Source organism: Carettochelys insculpta, chromosome 29 (assembly GCF_033958435.1).
Source record: "Carettochelys insculpta isolate YL-2023 chromosome 29, ASM3395843v1, whole genome shotgun sequence".
In the NCBI taxonomy this organism is placed as follows: Eukaryota; Metazoa; Chordata; order Testudines; family Carettochelyidae; genus Carettochelys; species Carettochelys insculpta.
The window spans coordinates 13,896,178-13,912,264 of NC_134165.1; the positions used below are offsets into that span (position 1 = coordinate 13,896,178).

Consider the following 16,087-nt stretch of genomic DNA (forward strand, 5'->3'; position numbering starts at 1 on the left):
AGGGAGGAGGTGCTTATATATCAAACATGTGCACACCTGGACTGAGGTGGAGATGGATGCAGGAGACAGACATGTTGGGAGTCTCTGGGTTAAGTTAAAAGGGATTAAAAAAACAAGGGTGATGTCTGATAGGGTCTATTACAGACCACCTGGCCAGGTAGAAGAGGTGGAAGAGACTTTCTCTAAACAGTTAACAAAATTATCCAAAACACAGGACTTGGTGGTGATGAGCGACTTCAGCTATCCAGATGTGTGTTGGGAAACTAACACTGCGAGGCACAGAATATCCAGAAAGATTTTGAACTGCATGGATGACAATTTCTCATTTCAGAAGGTGGAAAAAGTTGCTGGGGGAAACAGTTCTCGATGTGATTTTAACAAACAGGGAGGCAGTCATTGAGAATTTGAAAGTGGAAGGTAGCTTGGGCGAAAGCAACCATGACATCATAGAGTTCATGATTCCAAGCAATAGTGAAAAGGAGAACAGCAAAATAGGGACAACGGATTTCAGGAAAGCAAATTTTGGTAAACTCAGAGAGCTGGTCAGTAAGGTCCCATGGGAAGCAAGATTAAGAGAAAACCAACTGAGGAGAGTTGGCAGTTTTTCAAAGGGACACTACTAAGGGCCCACAAGCAAACTATCCCGCTGCATAGAAAGCTACAATGTATAATAAAAGACCACCTTGGCTTAGCCAGGAGGGCTTGCATGATCTCAAAATCAAAAAAGGAGTTGTATAAAAAGTGAAAAGTAGGAAAAATTACACCAGATGTATGTAAACAAACAATGCATGTGTACAGGGGCAGTGCTAGAGAGGCCAAGGCACAGAATGAGCTCAAATTAGCCAGAGACATAAAGGGTAACAAGAAGTTATTCTATAAATATATTAGAAGCAAGAGGAAGACCAAGGATCGGGTAGGCCCACTACTTAGTGAGGAGGGAGAAACAATATCAGGAAACTTGGAAATGGCAGAGGAGCCTAATGACTGCTCTGTTTTGGTTTTCACAAGAAGGCCAATGCAGAAATGCCTTATGTAGTGCATGCTGGTGGGAAGGGGATAGGTTTAGAGGATAAAATACATAAAGAATAAGTTAAAAATTAAATGTCTTCAAGTCACCAGGGCCTGATGAAATGCATCCTCCAATACTTAAGGAGCTGATAGAGGAGGTTTCTGAGCCTTTAGCTATCATCTTTAAAAAGTCCAGGAAGTCAGGAGAGATTCCAGAAGATTGGAAAAGGGCAAACATGGTGCCCATCTATAAAAAGGGAAAAAAGAACAAACCAGGAAAACTGGACCAGTCAGTTTAACTTCTGTGCTGGAAAAGATAATGGAGTAAATAATTAAGGAATTCATCTGCAAACCTCTGGATGAAAATAAGGTGATAGGTGACAGCTAGCATGGATTTGTAAAGAACAAATCATGCCAGACCAATCTGATAGCTTTTTTTTGACAGGATAACAAGCCTTGTGAATAAGGGAGACACGGTGGATGTGGTATACCTACACTTTAGTAAGGCATTCAACACGATCTCGCACAATCTTCTCATCACGAAACTAAGCAAATACAACTTAGATGGGGCCACTGTAAGCTGGGTGCATAACTGGCTGGAACGCGGCTCTCAAAGAGTAGTTATTAATGGTTCACAGTCATGCTGGAAGGGCATAACAAGTGGGGTTCCTCTGGGATCTGGTTTGGGACTGGTTCTATTCAATATCTTCATCAATGATTTCGATATTGGCATAGAGAGTATGCTTATTAAGTTTGTAGATGATTCCAAGCTAGGAGGGGTTGCTTTGAAGGATAGGGTCATAATTCAGAGTGATCTGGACAAACAGGAGAAATGCTCTGAGGTAAGCAGGATGAAGTTTAGTAAGGACAAATGCAAAGTACTCCACTTAGGAAGGAACAATCAGCTTCACACACATAGAATGGGAAGTGACTGTATAGGAAGGAGAACTGTGGAGAGGGATTTAGGGGTCATAGTGGACAACAAGCTAAATATGAGTCAACAGTGTGATGCTGTTGCCAAAAAAGCAAACATGATTCTGGGATGTATTAACAGGAGTGTTGTGAACAAGACACGAGAGGTCATTCTTCCGCTCTACTCAGCACTCATTAGGCCTCAATTGGAGTATTGTGTCCACGTCTGGGCACCACATTTCAAGAAGGATGTGGAGAAATTGGAAAAGGTCCAGAGAAGAACAAGAATGATGAAACCTCTAGAGAGCGTGAGCTGTGAGGGAAGGCTGAAAGAACTGGGCTTATTTAGTTTAGAAAAGAGAAGATTTCGGGGGGACACGATAGCGGTTTTCAAGTACCTCAAAGAGGATTACAAAGACGAGGGAGAAAAATTGTTCTCCTTGGCCTCCGAGGATAGGACAAGGAGCAATGGTCTTAAAAGGGAGGTTTAGATTAGACATTAGGAAAAACTTCCTAACTGTCAGGGTGGTTAAACACTGGAATAAGTTACTTAAGGAGGTTGTGGAATCTCCACCGCTGGAGATATTTAAGAGTAGGTTAGGCAGATGATCTAGATGGTGTTTGGTCCTGCTAAGAGAGCAGGAAACTGCACTCGATGACCTCTTAAGGTCCCTTCCAGTTCTGGTGTTCTATGATTCTGTGAATGTGAAATCACACCTGTTTCCCTCCTGGGAAGATCTTGCCCAAAGCTAAGCTGAAATAAACCACTCGGACTGAAATCTGTGTCCACACAGCTTCTTGCACAAATAAATTCAAGTCTTCACATCAACCAGTACAGCTCCTGTGTATACAGATTTTGGTGTCCTTCTCTCTTTCTCCACCCACAGTTTCTGTACTGAGGTAGCTACATTGGTGCTAAAACTCTAAACCAGCCCTTCTGTTATCTGCCTTGCCTTTCTCTCTTTCTCCAACCCTTCCTCCACCTCATGGTTTCCCCCACCATTCCCTTCTCACTCTATTGTTTCCTCTAGCAGCAAAGCACCCTGCAGTAAGATTGTGATCTCCAAAGTGTCAACAAACAGCTTCCGAGTTTGTGGCCCTTGTCAGTTTTCATTGCTGTCCATAGTGCAGGAGGTTTCAGGGATCAAGATTTCTTGTAAGTTTCCATTTGCAAATAACCAGCCTTTGCAACATACAGTTTTCAGTACAACCGGGCACTCTTAGCAGTAACGAAGTGTTTACTGGACAAGAGGATGTGCACTACAAACAGTGTCAAAGAAGAGCCTCTAGAACTACCTCTTATTTCTTGCAATATCTCTTTCAGTAGAACTGGCTTTGGTCTCTCTCAGCGAGCTGCTAGTTTCATGATATATATCCCAGCAGGAAGCATTTAATGCAGAAGCCTTTTCAAAGTTGTTTTTAATTAGCCAAAATAATCTCTAATAAACACAAAAGAAATATTGCCGGAATAATACGTCTCCGCTCTTTTCCAGGCGTGCAGATGAAGAGCTGCATTTTCAGCCTTAGATCAGTAGGTTTTTTTTTTGTGCTAGAGCTTAGAGTCTTCTCTAGAGAGGAAAGTGCCACTGTACAAGGTACTATTCATGCATGTAGTGGGAGAATCCCTGCCCCGGAGTGTTTACAGTCTAAAGAGACAAAGGGCGAGAGGACAATTTGGCTGCCTTTTGCTACGAAAGGGAAACCGAGGACAGGAAAGACTAAACATGTGGCCCATATTCACACAGAGCCATGATTTGAAGCCAGATCTCATGAGTTTCAGTGCAGTGCTGTAGCCACCCACCTGTGCGATCAGACTGCTGACACAGGCATTCCTGCTCCTTCTCTTTGGCCCATACTTTTTTTTTTTTTCTAGTGGTCCATAATTCCATGCAGTGATAAGAGGCTCTTTTACAAGTTACTGGTTACTCCATTAATGGCCAACAGTGTTGCTTGTGGAGCGAACTTTCCTCCTCTTTGGGCTTCAGCCTTCTGGTCTGTTACACCTCCCAGCCGTCAAGCACACGGGTCCCATTCAGCTGGCCTAGAAGCAGAGCAGAGCTCTTTCTGCGAAGTTCCACGGAGAATTTGGTAGGCTCGCGTTCACACGTTAGCGTAAAACCGTGCACTCCGCAACGTTTGCAGAAAGGTTGGTAGAAAATACGCATGTAGCCGAAAGGCAGAGGAAAAAGAGGTTCCCAGGGAGGCAATTTGTAGATACCCCCACTGGGGAAGATGTGGTGAGTGCGCGTTCCCCCTTCATATCGGTATACTCTTCTGATGCCATCTTCCCTTTGGCCCCGGCACCTGTGCATTTTCCGTCTCCACCAGCTTCCCTATTTCCCAAAATAACGGCTCTTGTGTGTAAGTCTTGGCCTGTTGGTTTTGAATAGAAGTCAGGGCATGTTTGCTAAGCAGTGATAACAGATAGCTGTGCTGATTCTGAATGTAGTTGCTCAATAGAGGAAGTTGCCATGGTTCGATTTGGTGGCTGTATTCATTCTTAGTCCAGAAAGAAGAGTGGAAAATATTCATGAAGGCAGTATGTCTTCATACTGTAACTTGCACCTGTTAGTTATTGAATATGCTAATTGCAGCCGTCTGTGGAAAGGCAGCATTAACTAACTGCTCCTGGATTTCTGTTTCTTTTCAATCCATTTCTGGTAATTCACTTGGGGCTGCACCCCGCTCAAAAGTTGGAAGAGCAAAGAATTCTCCGTTTTGTATGATCGTAGCTGTTGATAAAATACTTGTTCTATCTTCGAGTGCCGTAGCTAGGCAGATCATTATTTTCTGGGTGAGCTAAAATTTTGAGTTAAAATAGTTTTACCAGTGAAGGGTTTATTTTTTCCTCTCCGGGGACCGAAGCTTGAATCAGCCTGGCTCTGATCTGGTGCCTGTTAAAATCAAGACAAAGCTCTTCCGTGGCTGCAGGGTCAAGCCCTATAAGTTGTCCTTCAGAGCCCAAAGCTAATAAAAAGACAGAAGGTGTTCAGATTTCTCTGCTTGCTTGCACAGTCTCAGAAGTGGATTTTTACCTTGGTTGGAAGTAAGTGCTGTCAGTTCACCTGAATGCCAGCTGTGTTTGACCTTTGAGTTGGCCCAAGCCTTTTTAAAAATAAAATTAAGAAGTATGTCTGTGACATGGAGAATTGTGCTGCAGCAGCTGGGTGTGGTGCTTGGAAGGTTTCATTCTATCAGGAGTGAAATGGGATCAGCAGAGCGCTGATGTGACGGTGGTATGGTCTGTAGAGGGAGTACAGACCTTAGATCACACTTTCCACTTGTCTCTACGCAGTTGAAGCTTTGTTGTTTAAACATAATTCATAAAGAGACAAGTCTTAAAACAGTTCCCGTTATGCGTAATGCTAGTTTCTAATTCTAGAGACGCAGGGCTGGAAGGGACCTCTAGAGTTGGTCTAATACAGTCCCTGCCCTGAAGCAGGACCACATACCCAGACCACCCTGGCAGGGGTTTTTCAAATCTGTTCTGAAAAGTTTCCATTAGTAACAGCAGTAGTCCTTCCTTCTGTTTTTCTCTAGCCATGTGTGGAATAAACTTTATGTGCACCGAGGCAAGAACAGCTGTGCAGTGAATCTCCTGGTAGGCTTGTGAGACAGGGAAGCAGCAATCTTATTTCACAAACGTGGATGTCTGAAGCCTCTGGAGGAGAAGGGACTTGACCAAAGTGTAGAGCTGGGAAAAGAACCCAGGAGTCCTGATTCTCAGTGTCCTCCCAGGCAGTTAGACTTGGTAGTAGGAGCTCTTAATTCTGATGTCCACGTGGACTTGGATAAGCCTGACCTTTCCGGTATGTTTTTAGAGGACTAGTGCTGTTCGCTTCATAAACGTCAGCAAACAAGCAGTAAGCAAAAAGGAGGAGCGCTCCTTTTAAAAGACACCAACTAATTTTATACCCTGGATGATTTATTATGATGGATTTGCTGCCAGGTGCTGTAGGCATAGGCCACCACCCTTTGGGCTTTGCCACACTCTGGATCCTGCAGGAAGAGGCGATGTACAAGTGCAGCTATTGTCTAGAGAGGCTAGATTCTGCCATCTTAACGTTCCCCATCTGTGGAGGGAAGGGGGTGGGGGTTAGTCCAAGCCCCGAATCATAGGGCTGACGCTGTGGCAGCCGTCGGGCAGACTCAGGAGCACTGGTGCTTGTTTTCAGCAGGCAAAGTGGGGTCACGGCTATTGGGTGCTTTTGCAGCTCCTGACCTTGAGGTGCTGCTCAACGGCAGGGGAGGTGTGTCCGTAACCTATTGTTATGTGCGTGTTGTTGTAGCGCTTCGGGCTCTAGTCACAGTCTAGAAACCAGTTGTGCTAGGCACTGTACGAACACAGAACAAAACAACAGCCCCTGCCCCAAAGTAGGCCCCTGGCAGTCCAAACAGAGATTTTGCTGGGCCTTTTTCAGGCCACTGGCAGCCTTGTGTTTCAACAGCTGGTCATTGAAGTTAGTTCTGCCTTTAACAGCTGGAGTCTGAGGAAGAGCCAGGTAGCCCCTCCCTCCACATGCCTTGGAAGAGCCTCACTGGATTCCTTGCTAGGTGCTGCAGCCCTCCTGTGAATTGGGTCAGGTTCCCAGTCAGATGAGAGAAGTAGGGGTCTGCATGCGCCCTTCCTTCTACACCGGAAGGGCAGGGACCTCAAACGTCCCTGCACCGCCACCTCATTCTGCCAAAAACAATTACGATGGGGTCCCGGGAGAGGGACCTGGAGCCTGCCCATGCCTGCCACTGCAGGGGTGGGGGCAAAGCCGGGGTGCTGAAGCCCATTCTGCCCTAGCAGGGGCCTGTAACCTGAGCCCTGCCCTCTGGGGCTGAAGCTCTTGGGTTTTGGCACCACGCCTCAACAAGACTAAGCCACCTTTGGCCAGCCCCATTAAAAGGGGGACATGATGCATAGTTAGGGAGCCTCTGCCAACAGCTGCCTGTCTTGGGCGTCTATACTTGGCATGTGGCAGAACTGTTTTTGCTGCAACTTTGGCTTAACAAGCGTACCATGTGAATTAGGCAGGTTAACTCAGTTGCAATGACTGGACTAGCTGATTCTTTCTATGAGAAACCTGCCCTGTGCCTTCCCGGTGCCAAAATGCCAATGTCCATAAGGAACCCAAATAACCCTGATTATTAGTGTACCTTTGCTGAGCGAGGTGTCAAAACACCGGTGAAGTAGCTGCTGATGCAGTTTCACTCCATAATTTAACACCCAGTTATTAAAATGCCCTGAATCCTGCCGTTTTCCCTGCACACTTTGGCACAGAAGCCTTTTTTTTTTTAGAGACTTGGCCACTGTCTGCTGTTGAAGTGAGTATGGTAATGAGGATCATTAGCATCTTTATCAATTGATAATCTAGCGTGTATCCTGCTTATTTTTCTCTTTCTGGATGACTGCTTTAAAATCACTCAGAAATTAGCTGCCTGGCAACATAAAGGTGCAGATATTGAAATGAATTGCATGCCTCCCAACTATATCCATTACCTTGCTAAATTTAGACTAACTAGCACTGCTGCAGAATTGAGATCTCTGGGGATTTAATAAGAGTCAAGACAGATAACATGCAGGCTCCTGGAGCCGTGGAGAAGAAAAGTAGCCTCAAATTAGCTTTTTGCATCTGTCATCAGAAGTTACTTTATTAAATGCGGGTCCGACAGAAAGAGCAACATGCATGCTCATTCACAAAGCAGATAATGCAAACCTCATGATAGCCTTGTCCTGGGGACAGATTGAATTAACCACCCAGCGTGACTTTCCTGTCCTAAATCACTATTGCTCAGGATCCCAGACTTCCTCTCTGTCTGCTCGGGCTCAAATTCCTAAGCTCTCCTGCTTTGCAGTGGGTCTCCTTGCTCAGCTTTCAGATCCCTTGGGGATGCTCCTTGCAGGTGAGTTTTGCACTTGGCAGCTTGTTTGGTTAGAGCGGTTGAGTTTTCTGCCCTTGCAGACTTTTGCTGCCATCTGCTTCATGTCTGTAAGCTGCAGTGTTGTTTGGCACAGTTTAGAAAGGTGAACGGGAACCTGGACATCTAGCTTGATAACCTTGCCTCTGTCACTGATTTGTGGGAGAATTTTGGGTGAGTCACCTCACCCATCTGCTTCAGTCCTACAGCCTGTGCTATGAGTGTAAAATGTTCCTCCTTCCCCAGGGAATTTGGAAGGTTAGGCTATGTTTACATGGCAGGATTTGTCTGTTATTTCTGAAAAGGGTGTTCACACTGCGAGAGCATTTCGAAACTGAGCGTTTATACTAGAGAGCCTAATTTTGAAATCGGAGCAGTGATGGCTGCCTCCCTGGAGGCCAATTGTCATAATTACCCCTGCCTGTTACAGAGCCAATTTCAAAATTGACAGGGGAGGGTCAGTGAAAGTCGTTCATTTTGGTGGAGTTACTGTTTCAAGTTAAATGCCCAGTTATTTCAGAATAACAAGGTTTGCAGTGTGGGTACAACGGGTTTTCTCCACAAAATCCCCTCCCAGGGGAGACAAGCCCTGAGGGTGTTTCTACACGTGACTTGATCAGCAAAACTTTTGTGATTCACCAGTACTTAACCCCCTCCCACCATGAATGACAAATTTTGCCACAGCAAGAGTGAATGCTGTTTTGTTGGCGGAAGCACTCCACTGCCGAGAAAGCAAAACCCTCTTGTTTGGGGTGGAAATGTTGGTACTTTTGCTGACAAAACAACAAGTGCTTTGAGATCATACCGTGAAAGGAGTTGTACAGATACTACAGGTCTTGTTATTTGAGCTACTTTGTCTGCATTTGGTAATGAGAACTAAAATTTAATTTTAATGGGTAGACTTTCAAAAGGGACTTAGGGGTGAGCTTGACTTGATATTAGGGGTCTAAAGATGCAGGTAGGCTTCTAGTGGGAATTTCAGAAATGCTGGGTGCTCGACTCTAAATCCTGCAAGGCGCTGATCTGCATCTGAAGGCATGTATGAGTCACATTGCTAAGGTGCTTAAGTCCCTTGTGAAAATGGGGCTTGGCATTTTGGAAAACTTTAGCGAGAGTGACCACATTTTTATTATAAATCCTGAAAAAAAACGTGTGGGGTGTTATGATAGGTGTTGCAGTGTTTCCTAATTTTATCTGGGCACGAAACCCTTTTTTAAATGTGAATGAATTTTGCAGAACCTCTAATAAGTCTCATATATGAGGCTGAAAAAACAGGCCACAAGTAAGTAAGGATAATAAACAAATCCTAAACAAGGTCACGAGATCAATATTTAGGCTGTGTCTACACTAGCCCAAAACTTCAAAATGGCCATGCAAATGGCCATTTCGAAGTTTACTAATGAAGCGCTGAAATACATATTCAGCGCCTCATTAGAATGCTGGCAGCTGTGGCACTTTGAAATTGACGCGACTCGTCCAGATGGGGGACCTTTTCGAAAGGACCCCACACCTTTCGAAATTCCCTTATCCTGCTCACTGATCGGAATACAGGGATTGCGAAAGGTACAGGTCCTTTCGAAAAGGACCCCCGTGTAGCTGCCCCGAGCCGTGCGCTTTTGAAGCGCTGCGGCCGGAAGCATCCTAATGCTAATGAGGCACTGAATATTCAATTCAGCAGCTCATTAGTGATCTTCGAAATGGCCATTAGCATGGCTATTTTGAAGATTTGTGCCCGTGTACACACAGCCTTATTGTGGCAAACACAAATGAAAATTGTTTTAAAACAAAAAAAGCAGTCAAGCAGCACGTTAAGGACTAACAAAAATGATCCAAGCGAGCAAATCAGAGAGTAGAGGTGAAGAAGGGGTGTGTGTGTCAAGAATTAGATTAAGCCAAGTATGCAAACGAACCCCTATAGTGACTCAGAAAATTCCCATCCAGGTTCAAACCATGTGTTAATGTGCTGAATTTGAATATAAAAGACAGCTCCGCTGTCTCTCTTTCAAGAGTGGTGTGAAAATTTTTTGTCAGTAACACACAAACTCTTAAGTCATTAACAGAATGGCCCACTCCATTAAAATGTTGATTAACTGGTTTGTGGATCTGGAGTGTTTTTATGTCTGTTTAGTGCCCATTAACTCTTTGTCTAAGGAAGTTTGAAGTCTGTCCAATGAACAAAGCATCTGGGCATTGTTGGCACATGATGGCATATGTGATGTTAGTAGAGGAACATGAGAATGTGCCCATGATTCTGTGAATAACCTGGTTAGGTCCAGTGATGGTATTCCAGATACATTCTTAAGTGCTTAAGGGTTTAATTTTTTAAAAAAATCATAAAATGTTATTGTAATGGAATTTTCTTGCAGAACATTTGGGAAACACTGGGTTATGGCGTCAGACGTGAAGCTGACATTTTACAAACCCAGAGAACTGCAGGTTGAAAGAGCCCCCACCCTGAGTGTGTCACCAGGTAACCAAGTCCAGGACTTTTTCTGATGCTTCGGGCAGCAGGGACATTAATGGCTGGGCAGAGAAGAGGAATAGGAAATGACATATGTCCCTGGAGGACAAGAAGTAGCGTCCACAGAGTGTCCCCATTGAGTTGGCTTCTGCAGCGGTGTCTGCTGTCTACCTGCTGGCTGTTGCTTATGAAATGTCCCATTGGCTGCATTTACCCCAGAAACAAAATAATCTCCAAAAACGGTGTTCAACGGGCAGTGGTGTAGGTTGCACAGCAGTGAATTTGGCCTTGTCTATTCTCTAGCAGCCCCTGTTGTGGATCTGGACAATGTAGTGCTAAGTGTTAAAGAAATAGAAGACGAAAAGATGGTTTCTGCCCTACAGGGCTTGCAGTATTGTGCACACTGGGAAATCTTACCAGTTACATGGGTATGAGCACCCGGGTAGACTTTCTTATCCAGCAGTAAGTGTGTCCAGGGGGAGCTGGGTGATAGATTGAACATTGCCACGTAGCCAGAGCCTTGGGAAGCTCGTTGTTCTCAGGCAGCTCCTCAAGCACATTGCTCCTCCGGGGAAGTCCCTGTGCTGTGCAGCGCAGCAGGTTGTGCTCTGAGCCTTGCAGATGCTGAAGCCTTCAGCTGGGGCTTGGTGCGTGAAGCTGTTTCTCAAGCACTAAAACTCGGCGCTGGGGAGGCAGCGTGGTTCAGAGTGGCCCAGGGCGCAGCGGCTGCTGGGGAAAATACAGGAGTAACGAACACCCTTTCCTCTTTCCTGGGACCTGTCACTGAAGGATTTAAAAGGGCTTTTGCAGCAGTAACCCTGCCAGCCCCGCTGTAATAGGCAAGCATCGTCCCTGATGTACAGGTGGATAATCTGAGGCCCAGAGAGGGGCAGTGTCTTGGCCCAGGTCACACACTGAGGCTGGGGGTAGAACCCAGGAGTCCAGCTTCTCCCTGACAGCTGATATTCTCTGCCAAGCTGAAGTGTTGTCAGTCTGCAACTGGAAATGTTGCCACCAAATGTGCCAAAGTGGTCTCTGATTCTAGGAGCCCAGCTTGCTGAGCACCCCACAGCTCCTACAATCATCAGCTGGAGTTTGGGGGTGCCTACCACCTCTGAGAGCCAGCCTGGTGGGTGCCCGAAGTTGGGAACCCCAAACTAGAAGCGGCTGTTGAAACTTGGACTTGAAGGAACTTGATGTTCAGTAAGTGAAATGAAAACTCAGATGTGGGGGCAAACAAGGCAGTCTGTAGCAAATCCCTAATTGGCAGTTTCCTGCTGTGTTTGGGTTGGGGGAACATGCGTTGATTATATACAGCCTCTGTGAAGGGTTGCACTGGAAACATGATTAATCCGTCCGTGGTAGGTAGCGGTTTAATAGAGACATGCAGTTTTCTTCCCAGGAGCAGGGGGCTTTTCTTCCAATCAGCATGGCAGCATTTGAGGCGCAATGCGGCGTAGGTTAGATTAGAAGTTAGAGTGAAGCGTTTTCAAAATCTAAGAATAAATACAAGTGTCTTCATGAACTTGTAAATTTTCCAGAGAAAAGTTGTGGCTATTTGGCTGTAACCGTTGTCCTCCTGCAGTTGTAGCCCAGACTTGATGGCCCTAGTGAAAAAGCACTGCTTTAAAGTGGTTGGAAAAAGTGTTTTGGGGAAAGTGGGGGGCTTAGAATGTGGGTGCACAGCTTTGGTCACCAGTATTTAAAGTACATTCTGCACTGACCAGGCTGGATTGGATTTTGAATTAAGAGTGTCTGGGTAGGTCTCTGGCCTGCTACCCTCTCACACTTCAGGCACACGAGAAGACTTCTTTCTTTCTGCCCTGTTGTCATGTACATGGGGATCCAGACGTACAGAACGTGATAAAGTGGGGCCCTATTCTAGGGTGGTCCTTAGGTGCTGTTGGAATAGAAATGATTATCAACAATGACCTGTCTAGTTTCGTTGTCTAGGTGTGGAAAATAAAACTCCTCCAGTTTCAGTGCTCCAAGTTTAGGCTGGTTAGTGAGGACACTTTAAAAAAAAAAACAAACGAACAAACCACAGCTTTATTCTGATGATCTTTTAATTTTTTTTAAGTCTCTCTGCCTAAGATCTGACGAGCTCTAGATCTTTTTCCTCCTCTCTGCCACAGAGCTGTCCTAGGGTGGGAAGTTTTAGGATCAAATTGGAGAGTCCAGAGGAGAGTGACAAATCGTAAAAGTTTGGAAAATGGGTGTAGCAGGGAAAAGGCTAAAAGCTGGGTATGTTTAATGTTGAGCACAGAAGACTGAGCAGGGGCCTGATAAGTCTTCTCTTCTGTTAAGAGCCATCGTAAAGAGGATGGTGATCAGTTTGTTCTCAGTGCCCACTGAAGACAGCACAAGACATACTGGATTTCATCTGCAGCAAGGGAGATTTAGGTAAGATACTAGGAAAAACTTGCTACCTCTAAGGGTAGTTCACTGCATAGGCTTCCACAGCAGGTTGTGGGATCCCCACTGCAGGATGGTTTTAGGAGCAGGTTGCAACAATGACTGTCCAGGTTGGTCTGGGCTTACTTGCTCCTGCTTCAGCCCTGGTGACTGCACTGATGACCTCTCCCGGCTCTTTCCAGCTGGGCACTTCTGTGACTGTGTGTCCTTGGGCAAATCACTTCTCACTTTGCCAGATTTCCTCATCTGCATAAGTGGGAACATGGTACTGACCTATCCCATGGGGCAGGGAGGCTGAACTTGTTCGGGTTTGTAAGGTGCTCAGGGGCTGCGGTGAAAGGGTGGAGAGTCTGTGCCTGGGTAGAACTTGAGATTTCCTAATGTTAATGCCTGGTTCTGTAACATTAGAAAAGGGGAGAGAGACACCCCCAGGCAGTGGGAGACAGGAAGCTTACCAGGCTTCCCAAGGACGGGTCAGTGGTGCTTTGTGAGAGTAGACCTATATACTGTAAGAAGGTGTGAATTAAAGCAACCCCCTCTGTGATTCATCTTCTGCTCCTTCCCTGACCTAGGCAGGCCAGCCAGAGACCAGCAGGGAGCTCTTGGGGTAGCATCTGAGTGACACGCTGGCACCTCTTAAGTCCCGCCATCAGGACGCCACTGCCACTTAAGCTCCTCTTGGTTCAGAACATCCAGTTTCTTTGGAAACAATCCCCTGCACCCTCTCCTGCTGTTTGAGCCCCAGTGAACCCGACTGAAAGACAACCTGACCTACTTCTGGCTTTTGCGAACAGAAGCAAAGGTGAGGCGTTTTCCTGCCGAGCCTTGTTTGCGTTCCTGAGTGTGGGCAGCCACAGCAGAGGCATTGATCGCATTTCCAAGACTGTGGCAGCGTCAGAATGCTGGGATTCCCTTGCATGCCTCTTGTCAATAGGGCACATGCTGCTATGTTTTTCTGTAGGAAGCCCAACTTCATTTTGTATTGAGAGCGCATATTGAGTTTGTTCACTGCAGGCTGAGTCACTGCCGGCTCCCGTTGAATTGCTCTCAGATGATTATTGAGTGTGGGCAGATACAGCCTACTCATTAAACCAGCCCTCTTGTGTTTTTTAAATGAAGTTTTAAAATTTTTCTATTGCTTTGACATTGTTCTCTTTGAGAGCCTAATTTCTCCGGGGTGGAGTTTAGACACAGAGCCCCTTTATTGTGGGAGTGGCTCCTTGTAGCTCCGAAACTGACCTGCTTTGGAAGACTTCCTGCTTGAAAGTGTGGCTTGTTTTTCAATGCACATATCAAACCTGGCAACATCCAGAATCCTTTGCCGTGGTGGGACAAACTTGGTGGCAAAAGTTTGACTCCGGCTCGTGCAGGTAACAAGAGCAGCGGAGACATTGAGGTGCGGCTTTCAACTGGGTGGCCCAAGCGTGGCCCAGGCCCTGGGCTATGTTACCACTGCTGTTGTGACTCTAGAGCTAGTATGCTCATATCTTATCTACACACACGAGTTGTACAACTATACTGTTCAACCACCCTTTTGTGGATGCAGCTATACAGGTATAAAAATGTCGCTTATCCCCAGAAGGGAGGAGGAATGAGGTAGGCAGGTACCTGGCCCCTTTGTAACTCATATAACTGCATCTACACTGTCATGGTAAAAATTCGCAACCCTCACTGTTCTAGTTATGCCAGGACAAAATCTGTTTTCAGAGCAGCCTTGAAAGTGTTTGGAGGCTCTTGTTCCACAGCAACTTCCAAACCTCCTTCCTATTTTCCAAGCCATAAAATGCATGGCTTGGACATAGTGGTAGTGGGCAACTTAATGTAAGCCAGGGTCAGAGTCTTTGAGGCTTGCCCTGCAGGCAATTAGAGGCGTTGTCAGACCTCTGCAGCCCGAGGTAGTTAGCGGTTTGGGGTTGCAGACAGGTGGATTTGTAAAATTAAAGCACCCCAGAAACAAATGCTGGTTGGTGCCTTCTCTGTAGCTCTGTCTAGTAATAGTGCTAATAGAAGTAGGTGAGCTGGAGTGTTACTGGAAACGCTAAATCTTCCTGATCAAACAGAGGGTTGTGTCCATTCCTGGGGCATCTATTAGTTACTGCAAAGCATTTCAGGGTGCTGAGCCCCTTGGTTTGCTAGAATGGCTGAGTATTCCCAGACCTTGTGAGCATTACCTGAGGACTGTCTTGCTGCCGAACGAACCTATCTTCTAGAAAAGGTAAAGGAAAATGTTCTAAGTTTAGGTTTTCTGACTTTGCAGCTGTCATCTCTTCAGAGCAGAGGCATTGGCTTCCTCCTCTCCTTGTCTGCAGCATGTCGGCAGTGCTGTAGATGTAATGCCTATTTCGTTACTTTATATATAAATGATTCGCCAGGGCTCTGAGACCCTGCCTGCATGAGCCAGGCCTCTCCCCCAGCACAGCCCTTTCGGGGGAGATTTATCACTCTTCCTTCTTCACATTTTTCTTTAAAGACTTGCCCGCCCCAACTTTTTAATGTAAATTAGGGTATTTTAAAATGACGTGGCCTAAAAAACGACCTTTCCCCATAAGCACGAAACTACCCCTCCCTACAATACAGGCCACTGGTGATTTTTGTTGTATTTAAATTTTCAGTTGTCCTTCTCAGTGCAGTCTCAGGTTAAGCTCAGCTAGGTCGACTCTCCTGTAGTGCCTGCCAAGGTGCTTTGGCAGTGCAGGAACATGGTGGGGTTTATTATACCTGGTTCATCCTGCATTGTTGAAAAGAGGGGTGATTACAATAGACTCGCAGCCAAACATTAAACAGCTGCCTTCAGAGGACATATCCTCAGCTGAGTGGTGTCACGTGCTGCATGGTATTCCTGCCAAAGAAATTGAGACCCAGTCGTGGCTGTCGTTGCCGGAGGAGCTAGATGAAGTAGAGGTGTGTCTCGGGAGTGTCTAGATTTGCAACGTGGTGCTTAAAAGCAGACTGGAGCCACTGCACAAGAAACCAGTGAAAAATCTGAAAGCTCCCAAAAGAAAGAGGTGCGACTACACTACTGTGACAAACCTCAGTTGGGTGAGGCGTGTGTGTGTCTGACAGCAGCAGCAGCAGCAGCTCTGTCACCTCTTCTGAACTTGTCAAGGGGTGCCAGCAACTTGAAATCTAAGCTTTTTTTTAAACCCGAGGCCTTCTGGGCCTGTGCCTGTCCTCTTGTCCCCCGGCTGCTAACATCAGTGAAACTCTGGCAAGGTCTTTGGTTCCTTCTCCTCCACCTTTGCAGTGTGGCACTTTTTGCATGCAAATTCTTACCCTAAGCTGTTGTTCCAAACATCTCTTTCATAACCTAAGCAGTCTCCTAGTTTGGGCCTGATTCTTCACCCTGTTCAATCTTAGGTGTTTCTAGCAGGCATCTTAGGTGAT

The 16,087-nt window shown here is 46.0% G+C and overlaps 1 protein-coding gene across 3 annotated transcripts in view; it reads left to right on the plus strand.

Moving 5' to 3' along the window:
* R3HDM2 (R3H domain containing 2) overlaps positions 1-16,087 on the plus strand; it is a 102,736-nt gene that overhangs the window by 11,547 nt on the left and 75,102 nt on the right. Inside the window, exon 1 of one of the 3 annotated variants that reach the window (XM_074979405.1) lies at positions 13,484-13,505. The exons of the other annotated variants lie outside the window; for them this stretch is intronic. The gene's annotated coding sequence lies outside the window, so the exon portion shown is untranslated. Of the gene's footprint in view, positions 1-13,483; positions 13,506-16,087 lie in introns of those variants that run through there. 3 annotated transcript variants of the gene reach the window in all.